Below are 17,974 nucleotides of genomic sequence, written 5' to 3'. Positions count from 1 at the left end.
TTGGAGACGACATACTGGAATATGCTGACAAGAAATTAGCACAACTTTTGGAGTGACCTTCAGAAGTAGACAAAATGAAGGAAGATTGAAAGCAAATTTCGAGCGAAGAAGTTGATTTCTACGTTGCTAATGGGCCTGGAATGGTTGCAATCTAGAGTGAATTTCATGTGTTGGGTAAGGCAAACGCTGTAACCGCCACCCATGGAAGATTGCAAATGTTAGAGAAGTAAGAGAAAAGCAGCGTTAAGGCAAATAAAGGTTTTCTTCCTCGTATGTGCTGGAATTTCTAGAAAGCATTTTGTTTTTTTACGGCTGTACATCGAATATCAAGCATATTTACAGCGATTAACAGCATTATGGGCCCGCTTTTGGCTCAAATACTCTTCGGTCTGCTTTTCGTCTTGTTGTTCCGTGTGAAAAACAGTGAACGAACCGTTCTTAGAACGGTTTTTTGATGCCCGGGGGCTACACTAGGAGAGAGGGAATGGAGGATGGGCCATGAAAATTACGCCACCACGAACGGAGCGCGATCGGAACAATTTACTTTGTTTGCCTTTCGTGATTTGCGAGCTTAAGCACGAGCTGCATCCATACATAGCAAACCACACCGACACAAAGAGGTACGCACACACGTGCCGTGCGATGCGACAAGTGCAGAGAGACCGACAGCGACCGAAAACCAAGTGGCACACAGGAAATGTTGTGCTGGCCGTTTGTGAGCTCGAGGGCGTCAAACATTGAAGTACACACTCTTATCGGTTGTTGTTTTTTTTGTTTTTTTTTTGTTAGAAGGGTGGAGGGGGGGGGGAGGCTTCTTACGACCGCGACCGGCAGATCATCAGCAACAGCGGAAGCGCTTGGTAGGAAGAAACTTTCGAATTTTGTGTCCCGCGTGCCCGCCGATGTCTGGGCGCCGGATGAAGCTTGTTAATAAAATTTCATTTACTTCCATCTTCCGGGGCTCCCCACCCGGGGGGGGTGCACGGTGTCGTGGTTGAGGCTGGTGCTCCGCTTGATGCTCTCTGGTTCGGTTTCGGCACGCAACCCCCCTCACCACGGCTGTTCCCTTCCCTCGATTTTGGCTCTTTCACTTGTTTCGCTCGTTCGTTCGTTGATTAGTGTTAGCATGGTGTGGGAGGTGTTGGAGGGCACACCGATCGTTTATTTTAATGACGCTTCTCGCCGGTTATCCTGGCTGGCTTTCTTCTCTCCAGCCAGCAGACCGGCCGCGACGTGCAGCAGCAGTTGGAGTACAGTTTGCAAAACCGAAAAAGCAGCCCATTCCCTCTCAGGGAAGGACGGTGGACGCACTTTTCGAACGCAGTTCGTCATTTCGTGTTTCGGTTTCGGCAAACCTGGGCTTGCTTTGCCTTCTGGTCTGCGTTAAAAAAAAAAAAAAAAGAAAAACAATCCATCAAATATCTACATTTCTACCCCCTTTGCATAGTTGCAGAGGGGGAATGTTTTGAAATATAATTTTAAATGGCCATTATTACCCAGTAAAAGTGCCAGAAACATAAAAAAAATATTTCCAACGAGGGTGGGATGCGAAATCGAGCTGTGAAGAAATCCTGGCGCGCCGCGCCAACGATAAGAATTCATCAAAATCATGACATGAAGCTTTTCGATGTTTATCTAGCCAGCACACTCCAAACCAGGCAGCGAGGAGTCCAATTCCCCGTTCCACCCCCCCCCCCCCCAATTCCGTCACTTTCCTCTTTCGCGAGAGCGCACACACGAGCCAGGAATGGGGGAAGGGCGGGCGGGATGGGACACCATGATTGAACCATCGAACACAATTTGTTTGCATTTCTCATTTCCTGTGCCCGTTCGTCTCGTAGCGTGAGCGGCGGGGGAGGGGGGGGGGGGGAGGTTGAGTTGGGGGTGCAGGAACGAGGGGTACGGTGTGTGTGTGTGTGTGTGGATGTGGGTGGTGGCTGACTGGCTGGCACAAATTAGGAATTTCGTCGTGATCGTCGTCGTCGTCATCGTCGGCCTCGCCCTAGTCGGGCTTTTTCGGCGTGACGGAAAGGGGGTAGGTGAAGGCTTCCTTTTGCTACCCCCTGCTGAGCATCCCCCGCCCTTGCACCTTGCATCTCTATATGCGATACAAGATCGAGAAGCTGGATGAGAGAGAGAGAGATAGCAAGCGAGCGAGCGAGAGAGAGAGAGAGAGAGAGAGAGAGAGAGAGAGAGAGAGAGAGAGAAAGAGAGAGAGCAGGAACAGCTTGAATTTGATTATACGTTGATTAGATTACTGTCGGCAGCTAGTCAGCGGTGCCTAGGTGCTGCTTCATCGCGACGGCAATCGGCGTGATATTGGCGTCACCGAAAACTGAACCAAGGCAGCAGCAGCAGCAACAGTAATGTAATGGTAACCGTGGAGCGTGGTGATGGTTTAACGCGGAAGGGACTCGATCCACTCCATCTATCCAGTCCTCAAGAGCTGGAGCGCCCGCGAACGGTGCGAGAGAAAGCGATTTCCCAGAGTAGAAACAACAAACGAAATTCATCAATTTGCCACCATTCTCGCTCCTTCTCCCTATTCTCTCACAATCTCTCTCTCTCTCTCTCTCTCTCTCTCTCTCTCTCTCTCTCTCTCTTTCGAACGATTCCTGCAGCCGATAAAGGTCAGGCCTGAAGGCTGACCACGATTCGCGCTCGCGCGACTCGATCTTCTGCTGCACCGAAATCGTTGAGGTTGAGGGTTGGCGGGGCCGAGGTGATATCGGACTCTTATAACCACACACCGAGTGAGAAAAGGGGTAGGGGGAGGACAACAAACAAAATTTGCTGACTCTATGGTAGTGAAATTACAATTCCCGGTTTCCCGTTACACTTTACCATCTTGTTTCGACCCCTTAATTCTTGCACCCTCTCCCCCTCACAAAGAGGGGGAGAAAGAGAGAAAGAAGAGAGAGAGAAACCCTGCGGTGAATGGTGCCTGTTTGGTGCAGATACCAAGCGTAGAACCTTAAAACTGTTGTTTTTTGTGGCTAAAAACACATTTAAAAAAATGGAAAACCAAAAACTAAGTTAATCCAACTACTTTTCCTTGCTATCTATACGTTTTTCCTATCTTTTGGGCAGTTTGTGTCTGCCATGCCAAAAGAATTGTTCATTTAGCGACACAAACCCCCCATCCCTTGCCATTTGCCGACAACTTCTTACAAATCGAAGTGCCAGCGCTTGACAGATCGTCGAAAAGAGGGTGATATCTGGAATGGCCGAGGTCCAGTTAATTAGCGGAGGGAGAGGTAGAACCGCCCAGATGATTGAATTCAAATAATTTGGGCCATTTTTGATCAGTGCGATTTGGCGTGTTCGTGACGAAATATCAACTTTTCTCATGTCTTTGATCGTAAATCAGCTTTACTTCACGTAACGCATGGTGCAATTTGATTATTTGTTGGTGCCATGACAGTTTTACAAAACTACAACAGCCCATAATAGATTTGCTTTCTCTTGCGTTCAAAGCGATTTGATTTTGCGGTAGAAGTTGACGGTTGGCTGGGATGTAGTAACGATTTTTTTCATTCTAGATTCTCAAAATGCATCCACTTTTGATCACCAGTCACTTCTAGAAGCTGGAACAGCCTCCTTTTTTCCATCTGAATAGCGTTCAATTCATGTGGCACCCATTTTCCAACTGTTTGAACCATTTCATGACTCTTAAGCGTACGGAAATGGATGGTTAAGTTATTTCTATCTACTGGGCAAGCAGTTTTTACGATTGCGTATGATTCTCATCCAAAAGAACCTACAATTCATGGTTCTAATCTTATTTGGATCGATTTTCACGCGTGTTGTTACTCAAGACAAAATGGTCATCTTTGAACCGATTTTACCAACCTTTGCAAGTGGTTTCCAACATCACAATTGTAACCAGAGGCCCCTACAAGCGTTTTATGTGATTCGATCGACGATTTTTTCAAATTAAAGGACAAAACTGGAGCTCCCCGCGAAAGCTCTTCTGCAGGCAGAAAACAAGACTTGATTCAGGGAGCACTTCGTTATTTTCGTGCCAAAAAAGGCCCGTTTTTGACGATTTTTCGTGACGTAACCGTTCAACTTTAATTTTTCAAGTAAATGACATATTAAACTACAACTTTTGAAGAATATGTGCTATTGTTTTGAGCAACATTCAATGAAAAATTAATCCATGGCATAAAATTTTGGTAGACATGTCGAAAAGGTACTTCTTACGGTGCCCATCGTAGCGACATGAAGAGAACTGAAATATACATATCGATATTCGCAAGAAAGATTAAAAGTTTATCTACGTAATCAGGTTTTTGTAAAATTGCTTATTTTTTATTTTTGGCAGATTTTTAAAGTTAAAAAACTGATGCTTTTTGCGATTCTTCCAAAAAAGGAACTTAACATAATTGTTAAAGAAAAAGTATCAACAATTTTCATGAAATCTCGACGGAACTACCTGGCAACGAGTGTGCAGATTATGTGTCAAAAATTTCAAGTCGATCGGCCCATTAGTTTTTACGGTACGATGGGCACCGACTTTGAAAACGTTGCTTTTTGGGAAACGCTCTTCAAAGTAGCGAGCTGCAGGGAGCCTTGTATGAAATGCGGATTTTGAAAAAACTATAACTTTGTCTGTTTTGCTTCGATTGGCCAAAAAAAAAAACATAATACTTTTGAAAGGATGTGCCACAAAAAAAAATTAAATACCAAAGACCCCCCCCCCCTAAAGAACGAAATAATATATGTTGTATAATAATAATATATAAAAACGGCATGGCATGTCGATAAAAGCTCAATTTGGTCTAAAAGACCATCTGTTAGCACCTGGTACCACTAGCACCACAACATCAGCCCCAGCAGCAACCTTGGTGGTCTGCAGTGCACCAGAAAAACCTCCCCCCCCCTCTGTCTTGCAACTCATTTGCTGCTACTTAGTCGTTTTTCGTTTTACATTGAAATGCGTTCGACGCACTAGTAAAAACAAAAAATGGATCTAGTGTCTAGAATGTAAACACAGATAGACTTTTTCTTTGCATGTATGTATGTGTAAGGTGTGTATTTCTGTGTACATGAATACGTTGGTCACCCTTTTGCGGTTGTGGATAATCAACCGAACGCACACACGCCAACACACAGCCAGGCGCACGTGCTCGCGCGCACACTTCTTAATTAACTGGTCCACCGGGATACGCGGCCCACGCTGCGTTCGCGTTTGATTCGCGGCTTTTGCGTTCGCTGATAACGCTGACGCCGAGGTGCGTGAAGGGGTGGAAAGTAAAGTGGTTTCCGGTCTCGTTCGCTTTTCGTGGTCGCGCAGGTGATCTGGGGCTGTGTGTCTTCCGTGTCCTTCCCCCCTTCTCTCTCTCTCTCTCTGTGTCTGGCCTAACAATAACTGGGCCTGGGCTGCGTAATGCAATCAGTAGACCCCATACACCAACACAGACCGTCCCTGTGCACACACACAGATGGCGGAACAGGAAACACGCGGGTAGACAGTGGAAGCGGGATCGCGCGCCCTTCCTCCCCCGGTTGGGCCGCGACCGGTTTTGCATTCATATATTAATTTGTTTGCCGAGCGCTCACATAATGGAGTTGTGATTTGTCCCCTCTTGTGATTCGATTAGGAGTGGAGCACAGACCCTCGAGGCGTATGTAGCGCACCTCCACCTTCCACCCTCCCCTTCGTCGAGGGAGGGGCGCGCTTTCAATGGCTGGCCCAACCAACCCACCAACCAACCAACCAACCAGCTAGCCAGCTCGACTCGAGTGTGCGAGAGATGTTGACGATTACGTTCTTTATTGTTGGCATCCTTTTGGACCTCTCCTCCCTCCCGCCCCTCTGCTTCTTTTTCCTCCCTGCACTGCTTATGGCAAGCGTTGCGGCCCTGCATTGGCTTAGCACTTCAGCTCGAGCTCTTCAGTGGATTCGGATCCCATTCGTTAAAGCGTTGGGAATGAGAATAAAAAAAGAGAGAGACAGAGAGAGAGAGAGAGAGAGAGAGAGAGAGAGAGAGAGCGAAAATATGGATCGTTGGGTTGGTGTGTTGTTGGAAGTGTGCTACATTGAAAGCTCATTCTGCCGGAAATTGACAACCCCTCCCCCCCCCCCCCCCCCCCCGTCCCCGCACTCCCCGCTAGTCCTTGTGTTGCCGTGACCGTCCGCTTCCGAGGCGGAGATCGTTGGGTGCTTCCGGTGTTCCGCCGGATCGTTTGGGGGATCCTGACAAGCAACCAGAGGGTGGCAGAGGGCTAGGGGCGGCATGGTGGCTAACAGGCTGTGGCTTACAATTTTCTTCAACACTGTCCTCCAGCTGTGGGGCTCCAGGTCAGTGCGAGCGCCCCGGCGAAGGTAGTCATTACCCTCGCGGCTGGTGTCACTGGGCAACTGGTGAGCCCTTTTATTCCATTCCCCTCCTCCCATACCGGCGCTGGCTACCGTATTTCCTACTAAAACCCAACGAATCGAGTGTTAGCGAATGGAAAATGGTGCCCGCTACTGTTGCTCCATGTACGATGGAGGCGCCCGGTGGTCCACGGTTCCACCAGGCGCCTCCATGGCACCCTCACGCCGTCGTTCGGTGCTACGGTGCGATTATCGGCTTTTGATGTTTGATCGGCTCATTATCGTGCTGATCGTGCGACGTCTTCGCGCGCGCACTTGGCGTGTACCAGGAAGAGCGCCAGCAGGAGGAAAAGCAGAAGAAGAAGGAGAAGAAGAAGGAGAAGTACGACATGGGTGCCATTATGATGGAGCGTGCGGGATGGTCTTTACGATTATTGCTTCCACTCGAGTCGCGAGCACACCCGGGGGTCACCCCGAACCCCCGAACAACCCCTTTCTGGCTCTCTGGATCTACCCCCCCTTTTTCACCCCTCACAAAATCGCAATCGCGCGCGCGGTCGTTCAGCAGCCGTGGGTACGAAGCTGCTGAAGATCTCGCTTCACATTCGCAGCTAGATGAAGTGTATGATTGCACAAATAAATCCAACCCCGTTGCAACCACACCCATGCAACCCCTCCCCCACCCCACAACCAATCAAGCGGGCCGTGACACGTGACTTGCGGTGCGGTGCGGTGCACTCCACCTGATCTGGTGCCAGTGGGTCGTTCGCTTCGCTGGAATATTGGTGCAAGTGCAATAAAGGCCTTCACGCGAGGCAATGGAGAAGGTTACTACGCGCCGGTAATACTCCAGTGAGCAGCAGCAGCAGTAGCAGTATCAGGTGCATATGTAATGCCGATTCAATGCCATTCAAGACGGGGGGGGGGGTTAGAGTTTGGATTGGATTGGATTGGAGAAAGGGTGGTAGCGGATGGCGCTGTACCGATAAAGCTGTGTCAAAGGCGGCAATTATGGTAGCCGCATCGCACCATCGCTGCCGTTCGATGTCGTAACGGCATTTACATTTGGCTTCTTTTAACGGTTGATTGGATTGCAGCCTTATGCATTGTGGGGTGAGCAGCGGAGGGTGGTGGGAGAGGGCAGTTGAAAGAGTGCAGGTAAAAACTTGCAGAAGTGTGTTCCGGGCACGCCATTTACCGCGGCCCGCGCCTTCCTTCATCACCTGTGGGTGCGCGTTCTGGCTGATGGCACCGAGCGGCATATCATCTTCATCATCATTCGTGCATAAGTGTAAAAGGGCAACATTAAACCATAAATTCCAAATGGAATCCACTCTCGATGGAATCCGCAGCCGTTACAGAGAACCAGCACCAGCACCAGCACCAGCAGATAAAGAGAGAGAGAGAGAGAGAGAGAGAGAGAGAGAGAGAGAGAGAGAGAGAGAGAGAGAAAGAGAGAGAGAGAGTGCGAAAGAAAGAGCGCGTGTGTTTGTTGGAATGTAGTGGATTTCGTTGCAAAAAAGACATTTTTTCCGGTCTTGTCCTGGTACGTCCTGCAAACCAGCCGATTGGTGTTCTCCAAAAGGTGCACCACACCAGGTGCACAAACTGCTCTTCATAAGCGTGGAGCGTATTGATCAAATGGATAATTATGATTGGGCCACGCCACACAGCCGAAAGAGGGGGGGGGGGAGGGAGGGGTTCGCGCGTTGATGGTCGATGTCGACAACCTCATTATTTAATGATGTACTTCGGTACCTCGTCCACCAGCCCCGTTTCCGGGGGACGGGGGGTGTCTTTGGTCGTAAATCCAGCCGAAACCGGTCCAGGCACCCGCTGTTGGTGTTGCTGATGTGGGCTCCTGGGGTGACAGTGCCCCTGGAGTCACATTTCGTTTTCTGTTTCACCGTCGCTCTCTCTCTCTCTCTCTCTCTCTCTGTGTACGCTTGTCATGTTGGTTGTCGCTGTTTCGGTTGCAGTTATGCTGTAACGACGCGGTGACAATGGGGATCTAGCTCATCCATTCCGTCTGGTTTCCATTGTTCAGCGAACCCGCTAGTTCGTGCGACATCACACTGCAGGATTACGCCGTGATGACGACGATGACAGGATTGTGCCAGTGGCCTATTTCCGCACACCATCCCCTTTCAACCCCTTTCAACCCCCTTTCCATCCCTCTATACTTATTCTTTCTATTTTCTTCTATTCTTTAATTTTTCATCCCCTCTCTCTCTCTGTCTCTCTCTCTCTCTCTTTCTCTGTATATTTTTTGCCATCACTCCTATTCGCACCTTTCGGGCATAGTTGGAGTGGAAGAGCTTTTTTGGCCAATGGCACCCGGTGTCCATCTCGAGGGACCCGTCCGTCTTCGAGGGGAAACGAGTGCCCTAGTCGACATTTTGACGTTGGTTTTTTTTTTGTATATGCGGTGCATTTGTTTTGGTGCCTTTGCCGCAATCCACTTCGCCTTTCTAACCAACTCACCCCAACCCAATCCGTCGCGCGGCGTCTAGCGTCTCGGTTGCCTAGCCGACCGATCATCGAATTCCGATTGCGCCGCAGCTGCTGCTGATGGCGATGCTAATGCGTACGTGCGTTTCTGCGTGTGTGCGCGTGTGTACAATTTAATAACGGGGAAAGGGAGCTCAAAGGTACCCCCTGGGGGTGTGGGGGGTTGTTTGGCAACCCCCCGTGGGGAAGTATTTCAAGTTTCTTTTCCCTCGGCACCGCACCTCACCAGCAAACCATGAGCAGCAAACGATTACTGCAGCCCCCTTCCCCATCGCCCCGTTCACCCTCCTTCCTCCTACCCCTTTCGAACCTTGGTATGGTGATTTCGCTGGGACACGCGAACGACCACGACAACGCCATCACACCAGCGCTGTCACACCAACACCTACGCGTGCTCGTGCTGGATTTCTTTTGTTTTGTCGGAACGAAATATCCCTCTTTTCCCCGTGCTCGCTCCACCTTCATCCGTGAGATTCTTCACGTTGGTGCACGTTAAGCAGTACCAGCAGTAAGCGGGGCGGGCATCAGTAGCGCAGGGTCCCCCCGCTGGGTTAACGTTGAATGTGTACTGCTTATAAAAAGATTTACGACCCCCGCCCGGCCCGGCCCGGCCCGGCCCATTCCACTGTTTGACGCGCGCCCACACCTGAGACGCCGTGCTCGAGATTGAGTGGCCGCAAATCGGAATCGGGGCCGGGTTGGTTAGCAGCAGGGTGCTGATTAGCTGGCTGGCTGGCGTGTCCTGGCACCGTAAACCTGCGGCACCTGCGGCACCTGCGGCCCCTAGCGTTGGGGCGCCACCTTGCGCCCGGCTCTCTCTCTCTCTCTCCCTTTCTCCCTTTCTCTCACATTGTGTATGACATTGGGCAGGGCGACAGAGTGCAAGGGTGGTGTTGGTGGTTTCGACAATGCTTTAAAGTTCTATTTATGATCTATAACCACGAAAAAGCAGTGAGGGCTGTTAAGGGGCGGGGGTGGGGTGTGCTACAGGGGTGCGGTACTATATCGGGAACGCTTTAATGTGGTTTTCGACGACGACGACGACCACAGGGGATGCTGAATCGATCGAGGCGAGGGAGGCGAGGGAGCACTGTATCGAAATGAAAGCAAAGGGAGAGAGTGAGAGAGAGCCAGCGGGGGCGGTTTTCCGAAAATTCCAAAAACATCCCCCCCGGAAACGAGCGCTTACTGGGCTCAGCAACAGTGTGTGTCACCCATTAGCTCCCCCCCCCCCCCCCTTCCCGCATCTCCAAAAAAACACCGCACCCTCGTATTTCGAGGGTGCGCAAGGGTTAAAGAGGGGGTGGGGGAGGAGGTAGAGGTGGGGGTGGAGCGTCCCCAAAAACCCTTGCACAAATTACGCGCTCACAGCGAACGAACGAACGAACGAACGAATGTCACCAATACTGTGGCCTAATCGCGCCCCCCGGAGGGGGATGGTCCAAAGTAGCAACCTGGGGGGTTGATTTGCAGGGGGATGGAACGCAACCGAAAGTCAGCTTGGCTTTTGTAGGCCAAGGGGACGGCGGGTTCAAAACGTTAAAGCCGAGTCGACGACGTTAAGACGAGGCGAAGGACATCGAGTTGAAGAGCTTCAGGCGTAGAGGCCTACTACTACTACTACTACTACTACTACTACTACTACTACTAGTGCTGTTGCTCGCAGCTGGCTCGTTGCACGTTAATTGATCGTTCGTTCGCTTACTGTGCTCAGTCTCCCTCCCAAAATTCAAGAACAAAAAAAAAAAACCATTAGCCCTAAAGACCTCCTTGAGGCTCCTTCTCGAATCGAACTCTATCAGAGATTATATCGATTGGCCTCTGCCACCTCTTCTTCTTCTTCTTCTTCTTCTTCTTCTTCACCATCCCGGTGCGAACGAAAACGGTGGCCATCAGGGGAGCAAACCCCGTCCTAAAAACTACAGCCCCCCCCCCGGGAGTTTGGGGCCGCACCGCACCGTGGGACCACTTATGACCGAAAGGTGCCCTTTCTCCTCCTCCTCCGCCACCGATCGGTCACCGAATCGATCATTGTATCCTCGGTTGGTGCTTTTCCGTTTGGGGCGGGGGGGGGGGGGGGGGGTGACACCTGTCTTTGTTGAAAGACGGGGGGGAAGAGTGGATGGAGTAGACGGAGCGGTATACGGGGCCAATCCGGAGCGACGTCGACGTGTTATTTGGTGGCACGTGTCACGCCGATAAGGATGCCGATCTGTGTCTGAGCGTATGAGGCTACCCGATTCCCGGGCCACGCTGGCGTAGCCACGACAACGCCGAACGACGACGACGACGACGGCGACGCGCTCGCTAAAGCTTAGGGGGCCCGCTGAGGGGGGCCAAATGGATTCGCGGACCGACTTTTTCCCCGGTTCGCTTGTTCTTCGTTCTTCTTGTTCTACCTTTGCTGCTTCCCTCGTCTCTCGCACACATTGCAAGCCATTTTCGTTCGTCTCTCTTTCTCTCTTGCGCTCTCTCGCCCTGTTCGTGCCGATGTGTCGATTCTGGCTGATGTTCTTATCGCTGAGCCTTCTGTGCGTGTTTCGTGTAAGTATGTGTGTGTACGTGAGAAGCTCGGAGTCCACTTCGTACTCGGGCTGTCCTCGGGAGGCAAAAGATGAGGCTCGCAAAGATGAGGCTCGCAAAGAAAGCGTTCGCTTCGCTACTTCGCTCAGAGGTGGCCAAAAGCAAAACAACTGCCTATGCTTGTGTGCGTGAGAGAGAGAGAGAGAGATAGAGAAAGAGAGAGCGAGAGAGGGATGGGCGGACAGACGGGGACGAACGAACCAGCGCGTTGGAGTCTGCGCGCGAAGCGAAAAGCCTTTCGCCAACCCCCAACTACGTCACTACGAACACGACAGCATTCCTCGTGTTCGCGCCGCACGCACGCGTGCGTATGTGTGTGCGTTGATAAGGGAGAAAGCGAAGGTAGGCTAGGCTAGGCCGGAAAGCCGAACGCAGGCACAGTCGCGCCGCACCGAAAGCTCCTCGGGTTCTCGCGGGTTCGTTCGCATCGGGCTCGCAGCATCCAGCCGCCTTCGTTTGGTTTAGAGCGCTCGGCTCGGCTCGGCCATTCATTCTTCGGCCAGTTGGGTGCGACACGTGCTGGTGAACGGACCGACGTCGACATCGAGCTCCGTTCGAAACCAAGCTCCTAGTTTGCGGCACCATCCTGCTCTTCATCACGCTCCACTTCCTTACCACAGAACCAGCCGCGCGCCCGTCCGCCCGCCCGCCCGCCCTACCCTGCCTGTGTGGTGAGTTAAGTGCAGGCCCAAGTGCATTAGTGTGTGTGGGTGTGGGTGTGTGTGTTGGTGGTTGAAACAGGAGTCCTGTTTTATCTTCCAAAGGGGGGGGGGGGATAATTAGAAGCAATTAATGTGGATTTTGGGGCCCACCTGGGATGAAACAGAACGAACGGAACGTCGCCGAAAAATCGCGAGCACGATTCCCTGGTGTGTTGGTGGGGATTGGGGGGGGGGGGGGGAGGGAGGGTGGTGGGTGGTTTGGAGTGGAGGAGGGAGGTCCTGGTCCTGGTCCTGGTGTGAGCCAACCGTGGCCAAGCCCTTTCTCACCGAAACCCAAAAGCTCTCACAGAGAGACGATGAGAGGAAAAAGAAAAACTGTAACTGAGAGAGAGAGAGAGAGAGAGAGAGAGAGAGAGAGCGAGAGAGAGAGAGAGAGAGCGAGAGAGAGAGAGAGAGAGAGAGAGTGGAGGAGCTTGCGTGAGAGCATTTTCGGGAGATTTGCGAGTCGCTTGCGAGAGATACACGAGATTGATAAGAACGCCACGTACACTCTCTTCCACCCGGCCACCAGGTGCCACCCCTCCTCCTCCTCCTCCTCCTCCTCCTCCTGGACCTGGGGGTGTTTGGTCTCGCTAGCCTTTGCCACCGTAGTGAGGTGAGCAACAACAACAACAACGATGGCGACGCGCGACGGATGATAAAAGGTCGATTATCGCTCGGTACAACTCGTACGCTGGTGGTGCACTTGCTTGTTCCACCTGCTTGATGGTGGACACGCGCCGGTCGTACAGCGCATCTCGCCGATTTGGCCTCCTTCGAAGCGTGGTCCACTCGTGAGGACGCAGCAGCAGCAGCAGCAGCAGCCAGCCGAGTGAGAACGAGAACGAGCGAGTGAGGTGAGCGTGTGATGAGATGAGCCGAAGCTCACGCGATCGGGGCTCGCGTTCTCACACCGTTCGCTCGGCTCGTCCGGATCCTTTCGGGGCGGAGGTCCTCGGGCCGCCTTTAGCAGATCGTCTCGACCGACGACGGTGGCACAGCAGCCGCGCTGTTGTGCTTTGGTGAGTGTGTTGCACGGTGGTCCACCGCCCGAGAGAAAGAGGTCTGCCTGCCTGCCTGCTACGCTGCCTATTTTCCCTTGAAGTGAGTGAGTGCTGGTGGACAGGGAAGGGTGGTGGTGGTGTTGGAGGGGGGGGGTACACTACACTAGGGCGAAGGCTTTGTGGTGTACGTACGTGTGTCAGTGTGTGTGTGTCAGTAGTAGCGCTTATCATCGGTAGCGCAGCATTCGAGAGTGTCATCGAATCGATGTCAGAGGGGGGGAGGGCCGGGGGAGGGAGGGATTTCCGATTTGTCCCTAGGACCCTCGGTTAGGTCATGCTAGGGCCCCTGCTCTAGGGCGAACTGCTCCCACGGTCCCAACGGTGGATTCAAAATGGCGCAGCCCGCCTCGGCCCGCCATTTTGCGCTGCACCTCGAGTCGGTTGCGGTCGAGGCGGTTTGGCGATGGAGCGGACACCGAGAGCACCAATAAAAGGCTGTCCGCGCAGTAGAGACAGTAGAGCAGCGTTCTTGCACCTGTTGAGAGAACAGAACAGATCAAAAAAGAAGGTGCACCTGGACAACTAACCAACCTTTGGTGCTGCTGCTGCTGCTGCTGCTGCTTGGTGGTGTTGAACGGAGATGAACCACCTTCCTGTCCCAAAACAGGAGCTCACCGGGGGGGGGAGAGAAAGAGAAGCAAGCAGTCCGATTAGGCAGACCCCGGGGAGCAGTGCGTCTTTTGTTTTTTTTTTTTTTTTTTTTTGGTGGCGTCCAACTCCATCGTTTCTTTTTTGTTTTGTTTGCCCCACCTCTCCACACCCGCACTATCCTCATTCTTTTCATTGTCTCTCTCTCTCTCTCTCTCTCTCTCTCTCTCTCTCTCTCTCTTTGTGTTTCTTTTTTTTTTCGTAGGGCGCTAGCTAGAGGCGAATTGTAATTGCTTTTAGATTGCGCTGCTGCTGCGCCACCGCCACGCGGTGTGATTTTGTCGCTGTCGTTGTGCCACCCACAGTGCACCCACCGTTGTGTGTTTGCGTGCGTGCGTGCGTGCGTGCGTGCATTTTGCTGTGCAGTATTGAAAGCGTGCGAGCGAGCGTGCGAACCCTTTGCGCAAGCGTTCCGGCCTCAGGGATGCGGTTTTGCGCGCCCTTCCAATCGGTGTAGTAGTAGTGTGGGGGTGTGTGCGCGCGTGTGCCAAGTGTGAATCCGGTGCGAGAGAAAAAAAAAACAACCATCACGCCAAACCACCGTGCCAAACGAGGCAGCTCTCTAGAGAAGACACACCTTTCTTCCATTCGACCCCCCGCAAAAAAAAAAAAGCGAAAGAAAAAAAAAGATACGTCGAATGTGTCGAATCGACCTGTCTGCCCGACGTGTTTGGTCTGTGCGCTAGGGGCACGGTTCGATGTCAGTGTGCTGTCTGGTGCCGTGTGCCGCCCACTGCCGGTGGCGACGACGACGACGACCACGGCTGTCGCGTCAGTGTTCGGTGTTTTACTAGCCGTACGTACGCGTCCGTACGTTACAGTGTGTGTGCGTGCGCGCTTGTGCCATTGTGTGTGAGTGTGTCCGTGTGTCCGTATGTATGTGTGTGTGTGTGTGTGTGTGCTAGCGTACCAAGGATCCCAGGACCAACCGCCACGATCAACTACATCCCAAACCGACCCTTAACCGACCGCTCTCTTCCCAGAAGCAGGCCCCGTCGCTTCTGGTCTTCAATCAACAATTGACATTCCGTGTCCGTGTATCTGTGTGTTGCGAAGGAAGGAAGGTCTCTCACTAGTAGCAGCAGCAGCTTCAATCAAATCAAACCGTTTCGCGTAAGTAGCGTCCCTCAACCGAGAGTCGGGCGGGACGCGACAGGGAATTTGCATTTGCGCCAAAGGGAGAGGGAGCGCGCACACGAGCGGGAGAGACCACGACGATGATGCTGCTGCTACCGATGATGATGATGATAATGATGATGGAGCACGAGCATGAAATTGGTTCTGCCAGCACCTTGCTGAATGCCATCAGCAGAGGGGGGAGGGGGGAGGAGGGGGGGGGGGGATCATCATCTGCAGCAGCAGCAGCAGCAGCAGCACCCAACGACACATCGGATCCTGGGTGCCTGCTGGCGATGAGTATGTGAGCGGAGTCGTCCCGCGGGCTCCAACTAATAGGCAACTTTATTAATTTAAAAACTTTTGCCTCGAACCCTCGAGCCTAGTATGTCGTCGTCGTCATGCCCGTCGTCCGTCACCCGTCAGTCAATTTGCTGCCGCTGCGGTTGCTTAGCTGCTTCGTCCGTCCGTTCCGGCGCACGCAGCAGAAGGCAGGGAGTAATGGAGAGGGCCACCTTAGATACACTGCGCACGCAGCAATCCGCCACGCATACGGAACCGGGGATTATCGGGTCAACGTGGAGGGGGGGGGGGGGGGAGAGTTTTTTTGGTTGTTACTGTGTCTGGCTCCACCGGGCCAAAAACTGGGGCCTTTTACGCAACCCGAGCGAGCTCACCGCTCGGAGAACAACCGGAACAACCGATCCGCCTGTTGGGACAAGGGTGGGGGTGGTAGCGCTGGTGAGGCCGGTTTCTTTTTTCTTTTTTTTTTGAGGGATGGTCGAGCGAGAGAGACTTTGCCAAGTGCCTTTCCAACGATCCATTGATCACGACACCGGGCTGCTGCTGCTGCTGATGATGATAACAGCAGCAGCAGCAGCAGCAGCCGCTGCTCGTCGTTTGTGGCAAAACTTTCCCCTCACATAGGGGTGGCTATGGTCCCAGGGTGTGCGTGCACTCTATCACTTCGTCCTTCAGCTCAGTTCAGCTCAGCTCAGCACAGCTCAGTCAGCAGCAGCAGCGGACACTGAATGATGCCAAATGAGCGTGAATGGTCGGCTGAATGGCTCCGGTCACCCACCCTTTCCGCTGCTCCTCTGCACCCCGTGAGCAGCGTTTTGTTTGGGGGAAGGTTATTTTTTTTTTGCTTTCTTCTTTTTCCTTTTTTCCCCTCCCGAGAGCAAGTGTTTCCAAGTTTCCGGCATTTTGTTGTTGTTCTTCTTCTTCTATGATGTGTGGGTGCTTTTCTTTTTTCTTTTTTTTTTTTATCTTCGGTTCCCGCTGCTGCCGCCAGGCAAGTGAGGGTGGAGGGTCCATCTTTTCCTTTTCAGGACTCGGCGGCTCTATGAATAATATATTGTAGCACTTTCAAGCCACACCACCGAGCCACACACGTCTGTCGTCTGTTGGACGGCCTGTGACAGGGGGATGGGGGTGCAATCCCTCTCACCCTCCGCTGTTTGACTGGCTGGGCTGGGCTGGGCTGGGCTGGGCTGGGCTGGGCTGGGCTGGACTGGACTGGGACTTTGGCTAGAACTTCCCGGATGCCTTCCGCGCGCGCCAGACCGGATGTGGTTGTAGAGACGGGGATTTAGCGGGTGGTCGGCATAAATTGTTTTTTTTCTTTCTTTGTCGTCTTTCGCTCCTGATTTCTCTGTTGTTTTCTCCCCATCCAATTCTCCCACCCCGTCGTCGATCGTCGACCGTTGGAGGGTCGATGTGTGTCACAACCAGACACACATACACCACGACGAAACTGGCACCATTGAGTTCATGAGTAAAACGGTGGTCCTTTTTTTTTGTTGGTGTATTTTTTTTTTGCTGCCCCCACCGATGGGGCAGCGGAAACTGGAGGAAACTGTTACAAATCCTGACACTCACACACGGGCGCGCTGTTCCGCGGAAGTGGAAAGTGCAAAAATGATAAATTTATTGCCCTCGTACCCGATAGGCTGCTTTGCCGCCTGCCTTTTTTTTCGTTTTGTTTTGTTTTTGACCTGCCATGGCCATGGCTGTCGGCCTGTCTTGTCCTTCCTTTTTCATCTTTTCTCCCCTCTTTTCCCTCTCGATCGAGTTGTCGGTGATCGGCCTGAGCTCAGCGCTTTTTCAACCCCCTCCACCGTGTGTCGCGTGACGCGACGCGACTTTGTTGCTTTGACGACGCTCCTTGGAGTTCGGAAATCGATTTTTCATTGCGTGTCACAGAACCCGGGGGGGTGAAGACGAAGAAGAAGAATAGGGGGCGCAACTTATCGAGCATGAAAAGTGAAAGCAATTGACAGCAAACAATTTTCCCCCGGGTTTCCCTGGGAACCGCGCTTGCGATGCGGCATCAAACGCCACTGGGGGGGGGGGTGGATGGGGGGCCAGAGTTCACTTCGGCACTTCCGTTAATCAAAGTTAATTCTTTCAGGCACGCACACACACACACACACACACACACAGCCAAAAGGACCAAATGGAGACAAAAAGAAAAAAAAGAAAAAAAGAGCTCTTTGGTACACATTGTAACCGGGTCAGTATCACGCGTGCCTTTCCGGACGTGCCAATTGGCATGTTCTTCGGTGACACTTTCACTCTCTCTCTCTCTCCCTCTCTCTCTCTCTCTCTCTCTCACTCTTTCTTTCTCTTGGTCGGATCAATCTCGATGAACGGTGGTTTGGACTCTTTATAAGCTTCTTTCAGCGTTTTGCGAGGCTATTCTTTGGTGTTGCTGCTTAGCAAAGCAGCTTCCAACAAATCGTGAAAGTGTTCTCACACTCACAGACATCCACATACACCAACAACAACAACAGCACTAGCAACCAACGATGGCCGCTTGCTCGCTCGCTCACTAATGAGATCCAAAGTTTGGATGTTTGGCGCGCGTTCTCGTCGAGCCGGGAATGCCGAGACCTTCGGTTCATTAACGGCGAATATGGAGCCGGCTCCTTTTCCTTCTTTTACGCCCACTCCACTCCCATCCTTCACCCCCCTCTCAGCCTCTGTCCGTGGGTGTTGCTTCACTTTGGTGGGCGCGTAAATGG

The 17,974-nt window shown here is 52.3% G+C and overlaps 1 protein-coding gene across 10 annotated transcripts in view; it reads left to right on the top strand.

Moving 5' to 3' along the window:
- The window catches only part of LOC126579755 (disintegrin and metalloproteinase domain-containing protein 23), a 192,616-nt gene that overhangs the window by 30,084 nt on the left and 144,558 nt on the right, over positions 1 to 17,974 (top strand). For 2 of the 10 annotated variants that reach the window (XM_050243320.1, XM_050243318.1), the window contains exons 1-2: positions 13,171 to 13,224; positions 14,038 to 14,945. The exons of 7 other annotated variants lie outside the window; for them this stretch is intronic. The gene's annotated coding sequence lies outside the window, so the exon portion shown is untranslated. Of the gene's footprint in view, positions 1 to 13,170; positions 13,225 to 14,037; positions 14,946 to 17,974 lie in introns of those variants that run through there. One more of the 10 variants, XM_050243319.1, reaches the window with a different exon arrangement.

This window comes from Anopheles aquasalis, chromosome Y, assembly GCF_943734665.1.
Source record: "Anopheles aquasalis chromosome Y, idAnoAquaMG_Q_19, whole genome shotgun sequence".
Lineage (NCBI taxonomy): Eukaryota > Metazoa > Arthropoda > Insecta > Diptera > Culicidae > Anopheles > Anopheles aquasalis.
The sequence above is the reverse complement of the archived record's forward strand: the minus strand, read 5'-3'. Positions and strand labels throughout refer to the sequence as shown.